Raw genomic sequence first — 12,091 nt, 5'->3', positions numbered from 1 at the left:
AAATAGGCTACAGTCAACATCAAACTAAAGACATAATAGGAAAACAAGCTTTAAACTTTTGGGATTAAAAAAATTTTAAACGCGCTATAACACTAATAGTACGCAAATATAGCATATCTGATAAAAAAAATAAAAGAGAGAGAGAGAGAGAGAGAGAGAGAGAGATCGAAAGGGACAGAGGGCATGATGTCGACGACGACTATCTATGGAGCTCGCCGATCGGCCCAATCGAGCATCAGCGACTATCTATGAGTTACAATTTTCACGGTAATAACTTTTCAGACCACCGGCGACTGTCAAAATCTGTGATTTTTTTTTTCACTACTAGCGTATCCACCGTGTTGGAGAAGCAAAAAAAAAAAAAAAAAAACACCGCTCAGACACTAGAGTCCGACGAGTCGTGCTAGTATCTGTGTCCGACACATGTCGGACATCAGTACATCGCCAAAAATGGCGTGTCGGTGCAACCTAGCTTTTGTGTACTTTAAAATTTCTCATTAAACTATGTCAGATGGTTAGGTAGGAGTTGAAGTGGTGTGAGATAAAAGCATTTGGCTACATCTTTTGAGAAGTCACGTGTGCATCTTTCTTCTTTTTTTTTTTCTTTTTTCTTTTCCTTTTACTATTATAAATATTCTATTTATGCTAATATATTGGAGTAATGTATAGTGACTAATATATTAAACTTATGCAAAAATAGGTAAATTTTAAATATTTGTGATATATAACGGTAAATTTGAAACGGTACTAGTATCAACTAGTACCAAATTATTTCGTTTATTTAAATAAACCAAATTAGTCTCCGTTATGGTATTGCCTCTCTTGATTAAAACCCAATTTCCATTTTTCAATGAATTACTCTTAATCCAAATATAGTTTAACTCTTCCTAGGGTTTTGTAATTCAATTGATTGGTACTTCTCAATAATTCTAATAAAGACATCTAACATTCAAATTCATCATCCACCATTGTACTTATTGATTTATCACAACAACAAAAAAAGGTTTAACTATAGTGGAATGGTTTTGAAAACGTAATATGTATCTTTATGACTAAAACATATGTTTCACCTCTTTAAATTCAAATTCAAATTTAAAAGGGTAAACTACAACTTATCTATCTGTGGTAAGGCTAAAATTTAAGTTGTTTACCTGTGGTTTGAAATTTGACACTTTACCCGCCTAAGATTCTGTTCTGTAACCCATTTCCATTAATAAGATGACTAGATATGTAATTTAGCTCTACTTTCATGTTTCTCATCTTCAAAAACACAAAAAACATAAAAATACAAGGTCAAGTAAAATAAAAAAGAATCCAGCGGAATACTTGGATTATAGGATTTCAAATTGCAGATAGGCAACTTAAATTTTAGTCAAACCTCAAGTGGATAAAATGTCAAATTTTAAATCACAGGTAAGTAATTTAAATTTCAATCAAACCACAAGTAGGTAAGTTGTAATTTACCTAATTTAAAAAATAACTTTTCATAGGATGTTTTCGAAGGAGTGACTGTGTGGCTGCAAAGGGAGATTGTCTCACAAAACGAATGCTAGTCAAACTGGTTAACAAGTAACTATTGTGAATCTTCGAATTATCAGAAAAGAAAAAAGAAAAAGAGCGAATGAACAAACAAATGAAATTAATAGCTTCTAATTTTTTCACAAACTAAATTATAATTTGAAAATTTAAAGGACAATTATCAAAATCAAACAAAATTAAAAGAACCGAAAGTGTGTTAAAACAGGTTTATAATTGACTGAAAAAAAAAAAAAAAAAAAACCAGGTTTATAATTCTATCATTGAGATAAAATTAAACTAAATAATTTTCGGTATGCTATTGTTGTGATTTGGAACACCTGATAAGGGCAGTTTTAGAGAGGTATGCATTTGTAGCAACGTGGGTTTAAACGTGACATGTGGAGTAGGAAACGGAGGAGAAATCGGTGCTCTCTTTCTCTGCCCCAAATTCATGACCCAAAAAAAAAAAAAAACCTCTTCTTTTGGGTGTGATTTTTGTTTTCCAACATCATAATGAATGATTTTACATACTTTCTATTTTCTATCATTGATTTTCTCATATCTAAACCATCGTAACCATAAAGGTATTGTGCAACATAAAAGTTGTTTTCCTTTTCTCTTTTCTTTTTATTATTTGATTGGAAAGTTTTCCTTTTCTTATTCTTAGACATTTTAGAACTAACCTTGTTTAATTTCAAGAGCTATTGACCTATGAGAAGTACTATGTACACAATATTTTCACAATATACTTTTACAACAAATCCTAAAAAACAAGTTGTTATAAGTTTTTAATTTGAATCTACCATTGAAATGAATTTTTTAACCACCAATAACAACAAATAAAAACTTACTACATAATATTTATTGTAAAATTATTGTAAAAATGTCATATACATAATATTCCTCTTTCTGTTTTTAGCATAGCGAAAAACACAACCCTTATTATTGGCCAAATACCAAATAAAGCATATGTGAAAAAAATACTCTAATGAATCTTTGAAGTGCGAACCCCATGAAGGAGTATTGTGGCTTTCTCCCAAGAAATACACTAGAACACGATTGATGTGGAGACTCCAATGAGATTCAGATTCATGACTTCCGGCCAAATTTTTGGGGGATTCTTAAGTTCCAGGTGGCATAATTCCATTTGTGAGTTTGATAGAGTGCTGATCAATCAGCGTAAGCCACAAGAACCGAAAATACAGGCACAATACCCAACGTTGTCAACAATTTATTTAAGTTTCACGACATTTGCACTAACGGTCTCATTGGATATATATACAAGTCAAAGTTTAGGAAATTATAAAGTGAATAATTTTTTTTTTTAATTTTTATAAAATATAGTGAGCAACATATTCTGAATCATCAAATAAATTTTTATAGCCTTGTCAACTTATCACATCAAATACTTTGATAATTAGAAAATTTGTTTCTTTATTTTTTTTTTCCTAATACCTACCTAATAAAATTCTTTCGGAGCATGTAAAATATCCAATAGCTACCTATCATCACATTGCCATTGTTGCATAAGGGTAAATATTAGGTACTCTCGGAGTATCATAAATGTGTACTCTCTCCTCTCACATAACTATGGGTCTCACTAATTAAATTTATAGTGAGACTCACAATTCATGTAAGAGGAAAGAGTACGCATTTATGGTATTCTCGAAGTATATAATAATTTTCCGTTGCATAGTCTATCAACAGAGCTAATAGTGGAGCTTATGATAATTATGGAAACTAAATTCCTTAATCATAACGAGTATAATTAATGTGTGCCTTTAGAACATACATTGATTATCTATTTTAAGAAAATTTTTATGGAAAATTAAAAAGGTAGTAAAAAAAGTCAGTTACTTTTTCATTTTTCCATAAATTTAAAAAAAAAAAAAAATTTACTAATGTATATCCTAAGGGTATACTTTACTAAAACCTATAATAATATAGTAAATTATTTTTAAAAAAACATAATAAAGAAAATGTAATTATGATAATTATGGACTTTAAATTACTTAATTTTTTTGAGAAATAAATTACTTACAATAAGATAATAAATTATCAAAAGTAACATAATACAGTAAATGAAATTATGATAGTTATAGAAACTAAATTACTTAATTAATTCCAAAAAAAAAAAACATTTACTTAATGAAAAGTCAAACTATTAGTCAAATGTAAGAATTGTGTGAACAAAAAATTAAGGTGAAAATGTACTTTTGGTCATTATTACTCTCTCAGCCCTATGTCTCCATCTTGCCATGACGCCGTCGACACCAACTATCCCTTTGTCACTCATGAGAATGAGTTGTTGTGATCATGACAACTCACTCTCATAGTCATGGTTTTGTTCTCTACTTTTATTTTTTATTTTTTAGGGTTTGTTTCCATATCTGAACCAATTGAATATTTCTATCATTGGGTTCATGTAATATAGTTTTTGTAATAAAATCATCTCTTCTTCATTTGTAACCACTGGATTTCAATAAAACAAGGAAATACTTGGGTTGCTTCATGTTTTCTATGTTCTGTTTCTTTGTTTGTTTGTGTGTGTGTGTTTGTGTGTTTTGTGATTTGTGAATCTATGATAGCAATGTCTTGATTAGGCCATGGTTTAGGGGACCCTAAAGGGGCATGGTGGGGCGAAGCCTGTGGGGCTTATGGTGCCCATAGGGGCGGGTATGGGTGTGAAAAAAAAATCATTTAGTTAACGGACCAAGTTTGGGTAAGGGGGTTAGGTCCGCGGGGCGAATTCTGGCATAAAGAAACTTTCTCCGAACCCGACCCATTGCCATTCCTAGGGATATGGCTTTAATTTGGGTTTAGAGAGAGAGAGAGAGAGAGAGAGGGCCTGAGATTGGTGGTAGTGGATGTGAAATGGTGGTCGGTCTAGTGGTGGGTAAGGGTGGATTGTTGGTTGGGTTTGTTGTTGGTGTGGGTTGCAGTGGCTTGGTGTGTTCATTAGTGACTTATCGATGGCAGTGATGGTGATTGGTGGTCTGATCTATTCATGAGGGTTTGGCTTCTCAATTGGATATGTTTGTACTGAGAAATCGAAAGATCATTGGCTGGGCTTTGGTTTTCATTTGAAATTAAGAATCAGCTTGTACTGGAAATTGAAAGTGTATATTGTTGAAAATCTTTGTGCTTTGAATTTTTTATTCATAAATTTGTTGAAGATCTTTGTATTTGTGTATGTTCTTCGTTTCCTTGTTGAGTTCAAATTGCTATAAGTTTTGGTTTGATTTGCTAGAGGTTTTGGATTGCAGTGTCTTTTCTAGGTTTCAATGTTCTAGTTTGTTGGGTTCGATTTGCTTAAGATTTTAGTTTGATTTGCTGGAGGTTTCAAATTGGTCCTTTTTTTGGGTTTCAATTTTTTGGTAATTGAATGAGCTTGGTTGCTAAGAAAATGCAAGAATAGAAAAGAAAATCTTGATTTTTAAATTTGATAGGAAACCAAATATGTTATTTGGATAAGAACATGAACATTAATGTTTATAAGAAGAACATTAATAGTGAACAGTTATGTTTGGGAAGAACATGAAATCTTCCAAAAAAAATAATGAATTTTTTTTTTCTAATTTAATTATTTTTTTTAAGAAATCATGATTTTAGAATTATGTTATTATTATTATTATTATTTTCTGACATAGCTTTTTTTTTTAAATAATTAAAATGTTGACGTGGCATTTTTAAATGCCCAAATAAATTTTTTAATAATATTTTAATGGTCATGTCAGCATCATGTTAGCAAGCAAGGCACTCCGTCTACCACGTAGAATATATTTCCATTATTGAGATGATGGCATGGACCAAAATTGTAACGGTTTTCAATTTTCAGGAACTAAACTAGGGAAACCAAAAAAGTAGGAATCAAAACGAGAATTTCTCCAAAATGTAGGGATCAAAAATGCATTTTCACCAAAGATTAAAACTTACCCACCTGTGGTTTGACCGAAATTTAAGTTGCCTACCTGTAGTTTGAAATTCGACACTCTACCCACCTAAAGTTTGACCGAAATTTAAGTTACCAACTTGTGGTTTGAAATCTCATTATGCAAGTGTTTCACTAAATTCTTTTTGTTCTTATTTGATCTTGTATTTTTATGTTTTTGGAGGAGAGAGATATAAAAGTGGAGTAAAATTACATATTTAGCCATGTTTTTAATAGAGGTGGGATACGAAACTCTAACTGAACTAACCTTAGGTGGCTAAGTGTTAAGTTTCAAACTATAGGTAGGCAACTTAAATTTTAGTCAAACCACAGATAGATAAGTTGTATTTTGCACTTAGACTTTATTTATTTAGTTTAATGAATAAGAGCTTTAAGTATTATTACAATTTTCCTAGTTCATGCATTTGATTAACGTGCTAATTAAGTGCTAACGTTTAAATGGATTTTGGGTACTAATTAATCTCATGTATACTATTAGCACATTCGTCAACCATTTGCTATAATGCATGCCGCAATTGTATCATGTTTAATTGCAATTGCGGCATGCATTAGCAAATGGGAATATTGTGGCACGCCGCAATTGCACGTTTAATGATTAACACTTTCGTGAATTCGTCAACCATTTGGCTTGTAATAAAAATCAAAGGAATAAGTAGTACCCTAATTAATGATTGACTAATCATGTGATAGAGTACATTAGCCACTAAGTTTTTGATAATGTGAAAGTTTAAAGAAAGCACACACGATACTTTTTTTATGGAACAGAAACTAAACTGTTAGTTCCTAAGTAGTAAATGTCGAATTCACAAGGGGTTTCCTAAATCGACAAGGAAAAGAAAACTAAAATCCACCAGAAAAATAATTTGACAAAAGTTTGTGTTTATTGATAATAGTCCCCTTTGCCTCTGATGGCCACAAAACATATAAATACTGGAAAAAAAAACGTTTAGAACCCTAATTCGCACTAATTACACGATTAGGTGACAAAATATCAAAATTTACCAAAAATGGCAAAATTGAGTTAAAAGCAAAATCATAAACTACTGACCTTAAGGGTCATCCCAAAATAAATGAGACCTTAATCTAACTTTTAAATTAAAAGTTAGTGAGGAAAAACAAATATTACTATAAATAGCAAAAACACTGTATTCAGGGCCTTAATGAAGAAATTTGCCTATGTTTTGGCGACATTCATGATACATGATACTGGATCAGAACGCCGTTTCCCTTCAGCCTGCCAAATTTCATGCAATTCCGACACTGTCACCCCAATGGCCTCTACTGGCACCCTCTTTGATCTTGCATTATGATTTTCTGCTCCCCTACTGCTTCGGGAAGGCATATGTTGTCTGTTCTACGTTAGTTTTCCTAACCAAAAAAAGAAACAATCCCATGTGACGATCAGTTATTGATATTGATGTGAAAAATTTTCCCACACCGTTATTAATATATATATATATATATATATATATATATACTATTTGTTATTTAAAGCTAGATACATTGCCTCCATGATTATGGACTGGTATCCCGTAGGGATTCAGATCCTCTAGATTTTCTAGGGTACTCTACCAAATAAATTTCCTTAAATCTTAACCATTCTTTAATGATTTAATGGTTAAGATTTTGTTATGTCAGCATTCCACTAACAATAATCTTAATTGTTTTGTTTGTAACATTATTTTATTATTTTAAAAATATTGTTAGTGGAATGCTGACATGGCAGAATCTTAACTATTAAATCATTAAAGAGTGGTTAGGATTTAAGGAAATTTAATGGTAGAGTACCCTAAGAAATCTAGAGGATCTGAATCCATCTCGTAGCAGGTGCTACTTTGGATTAGATTGATCCCCTCAAAATCATTTGTTCAAATACTTATTTCAATGATTGCTTAATTAATTTCCATCCTTTACATATTAGTTAAAAAAAATAGGGGGGATGGATTTTGTTATTCTCTAATACAATTAATATATGTTGCCAAATAAGCTCAACCAAGGACATGCAAGCTTGCACTTCCACAAGGACAAGCCACATTACAATGGTCAATGGACCCAAAGTTACTAGTTGTACCAGGCTTCGCCAATGTGCAGGGAAGGATGGTCTTTTGCTAAAGAATAAATTTTTGTCCACGGAATATTCAATAAACCAATTAAGTTTTCTGAGTTCAGTCTTCAATACATCGACAACACAAGTTGCTCACTATTTTAGGCCCAAATTCTAGGGTTTCCCTGTTGCATGCAATGTTAGTTACACCAATAAATCCCACCCACTCCCAATTTAGTTACCTAAAAACAAAGAGAAGTACCATTTTTAAAAAATTTATAGAATGGAGGAAAATTAAGACCAGGGAGCATTAGCATTGAGGTTGTAAAATACCCAAATTGCTATTTTACATCCAAACATACCCAAATTGCATTTTACCCAAGTTGATATTACTAAACTTTTTTAGCAACTTTGAACATTAAGTTGATATATTTAAAAAGAGTCTGAATTTGGTAAGAATCACCAGAGTGTAAAACTCATGTTTACTCCATTTAATAAGAGATTGTCATATCAACTTGTTACTCAAAACTTAATATATCTTACCATACATAATAATATCTCAATAATCTCACAATTAAGTTGGATTTTCAAATGGATATTGGAATTTATTGAGTGTGATTGTGTCTATTCTATAATATATAATATGATAATGTGGCATGTTGAGATTGTAGAGGTAAGAGTTGGGTTTTACACCACATTCTTATAGAATTTAATTCAATTTTAATTACTACTGTAGCAACTTTTGTGAAATATATAATATATATTGTTTTATTGTTTTCCTCTCTCTCTCTCTCTCTCTCTCTCTCTCTCTCTCTCCTTATTAATGACTTTTCATCTCTCTCCTCTTTCTCTATATTATTTTATTATGTAATTATATTATTTTAGGCTGGGTTTGTTTGAGTGTAAAATATTTTCTGAGTATAAAATAATTTCAAGTGAAAATATTTTCAGGAAAAGAAAATAATTTCTAGTGTTTGGTGGCATTTAAAAAAATACTTTGAAAAATATTTTTTAGTGTTTGGTTATGTTCTTAAAAATATTATAGAAAACACATTTTCTATTTGTTCATCACATTTTCTCACATATTTTCAGCTTCCAAACAAATATATAATATCATTTCTCAATACTGAAACACAAACAAAACAAAACCAAAAAAAAATCATCAAATCCGGTCAGAGAATAATGAAGAGAGAGAGAGAGAGAGAGAGAGAGGCGACTGGGTTCGACGTTGAGGCGAGATTGCGCGGCGAAGGCAAAAGCGAGATCGCGCGGCGGAGTCGAGATCGCGTGGCGGAGTCGAGATCGCGCGGTGGAGGTGAAGGCGAGCATGATCAGATTGGGTTCATCGGAGATGGGTTTGATTGTTGAGGCGGTGCGAATCAGATCAACGATGGCGAAGGCGCGAATTAGATTGGCGATGGTGAAGGCGCGATCTCGTCGGCGCGGGTTGGGGCGCGATCTGGTGTGACTATCATTACTCTCTCTCTCTCCTTTTCTGTTTTCAGTCTGGAAAATTCTATTTGAATTATTTTCCACCAGAAGCCTTCTTATTTTATGGTCAACTGATTTAATTTTCTCTTTGACCGAATTTTTTGCGCATCCCAAACAGCAAGCACGGTGGAAAAAATTTTCCTGATTTCTTTTACCATTGAAACAAACGCAGCCTTAATATATTAGATGTTAAAATAAAAACTAAGATGTTAAATATGCTATAAAATAAGATGATATAATAAATAAAGTAACTTTTTAAATAATAAAATAACAATTAATGTAAACCCCGATATGTTCACATCGAGCTCCTAACAATAGTTAAAAGCTAAAACCTTTCAAATTCTATATTCTTTTGCTTCGTCTAAGTAAGCTAAAACAATAATAATTCCCACTATAAAACCCTTTTTTTCTTCTTCACAAAAAGTTTTTAACACTTTTAACTTTTAACCAATTGCTTGGCACTGCTTGACAGTGTCCAATGTGATTTATTGTGCATTTGGAAGTAGTTTGTTGCCGAAAGCTTATTTGAAAGTCTCTTACAGTATAATAATTTACATTAAAAGTAAATAAAATAAGACTTTTAAAAACTGAACTTAAGTAAATGAAATTATGAGAATTGCGGAAAATAAGTTACGTACTCAATCAACAATCAAACAATTGTACAAATGCAGGCATTGTGTGAACAAAAGATTTATTTCAGGACTCTATTTGTTTATTTTAATTAATTGAACAAGGGCTTTAACTACTGTTGCAATCCAACTAGTTCATGCATTTGATTAATTTTCTAACGTTGAAAAGGATTTTAGACACTAATAATCTCATTACTTTAACTAGCTAGGTCAAAATAGTATCAATAATGGGAAAACTGTGGCACGCCGCAATTTCATGTTCAATGATGAACACTTATTTCATCAACCATTTTGCTTAGAATGAAAAACAAAGGAAAAGGTAGTTGACTAATGACTAATCATGTGATAGCCGCCAGATTTTTTCTAACATATATATATATATATATATATATATATATATATATATATATATATATATATATATATGTATTCCTTGATATACGTTGAGGGCAATTATCTTTTTTGATAAACCGTTAAGGGCAATTATCAATTCATCTTCACATGGGATTGTGTATATAATATATATATATACACACTATTTGTTATCCCGTAGCAGATGTTACTTCGGATTGGATTAATCCCTTCAAAATTATTTGTTCAAATTCTTAATTAGTGATTGCTTAATTGTTATCCTTTCAATATTAGTAGGATAATAGATTTCTTTATTCTCAACCAAGGACATGCTTGCACTTCCTTGTTGTACCAGGCTTGGCCAATGAGCAAACAAGGACGGCCTTTTTCTAAAGAATAATTTTTTGTGTTCAGAATATACAATAAACCAATTTTTCTGAGTTCAGTCTTCAATACATTGGCAACACAATCCAATCACTGTTTTTGGCCTTGTTTCAGGGTTCCCTTGTTACATACAATGTTAGTTTGCAGAGGTAACTACCTAACTACCCATGTGATGATGTGATGTGCGTTGAGATTCATGCACACCTATAGAGTCCATATGGTTAGGCATATGATTTTATAAATTCAACCATGTAGGATTTGAAACTTTGTACAAATTACAATATCCTAAGGGTGAAACTTAAAAAATAAATAAATAAATAAATAATTGTACACAATGTTGTGAATGTACTTAATTAGTTTAAAATGATACGTCTTCCACTTAGAAGAGCAAGATAAGGAAGGTAGATATGTTCAAAAACTAATGTCTCAATAATCTAAGCAATTAAAAAAAATTGTGAATTTATGGGGATAGAGTAGAGATAATGTTCAAATTCAAGATCCCACTTGTTATTAAAATAAATTACCATTTGTCCTAAAGTTTTAAGAGATTAGAAAGTACTGAATTTAATTGATTATAATTATTTAACAAATATTCTAGTTAGATACACAAATCAATGTTTATAGAAGCAAAATTCGAATTATGCTATAGATTGCCAATAATAGAGGCTTTAATGAAGAGGCTAACCTTTATTTTTTCCATTTTGTTCTTAGGCAATTTTAAGTTAACATCCATGTCAGCATGACAAATCAAGCTTTTAAGCTTGACTCTAGTCGACTAATCAAGAATTGCGGATTTTGTTTTTGGCTGAAGACATTCTAATTTAAGCAAGCTGTATAAATGTAGAGTAGGTAGGATGGGTAGTTGGTCAGATCTAGTATGGATCATACATGGACAGTAGTTGGAGTCAGCGGCACTGCCTGTCTAGGACTCGATCTTGGTACCAGTCCATAATGATCAAAGTCGAATTATAGAAACTCTGTTATAACCACTTCTGTACATTTAATGTACTCTATGGATGGAGGAATACATAAAGTTGAACATAGTAAAATAAAAATAGGTTTTTTTGATCCTAATGGAGCTATTTAAAGACTCATTGAACCTCACTTTAAATAAGACGTTAGAGAAGAAACCTAAAGAGATTCAAAGAGAAAACCTAAACCTTCACCTACTGCACTTGGGAAAGTTTAGTATACAAGAGAAGGAGATTTTGCAATGACTTTTGTAAGCCAATGGTTTTGTAACAAGCATCATCTATAGCACCATATTGAAGATTTCTTAGACTAGTGGCAAAGCCACTTGAGGATTGAGGGGGGCCTTGGCACGCCCAAAATTTCTGGAATTTTTTTTTTTGTTGAAAATATCCTGAATAATTTGAAAATTTTTAAATAACCTTATCATTTTGGCCCCTCCATACCTGATAATATACATATATATATATATATATATATATATATATATATATATTTAAGGTGGTCTAAAAATAAACATAATTTTCATTTAAAATAAAATACAATCCATAAATACATATGCTGACGAAACTTTGTGATGAATTGCATTTGGATGAGAAATGGGTGGTTCCGAGAGAGACAAGGGCAGGCGGTTTGGCTCTACTATGAAGGAATACGGTTCAGATTGATGTGGACTCCTCTTCCCTTAACCATATAGACGTTATAGTCAATAAAGGGAAGGATGATTCCTGGAGTTTCACGGGTATTTAGGGG

Source organism: Castanea sativa, chromosome 12 (assembly GCF_040712315.1).
Source record: "Castanea sativa cultivar Marrone di Chiusa Pesio chromosome 12, ASM4071231v1".
Classification (NCBI taxonomy): Eukaryota; Viridiplantae; Streptophyta; class Magnoliopsida; order Fagales; family Fagaceae; genus Castanea; species Castanea sativa.
The sequence above is the reverse complement of the archived record's forward strand: the minus strand, read 5'-3'. Positions refer to the sequence as shown.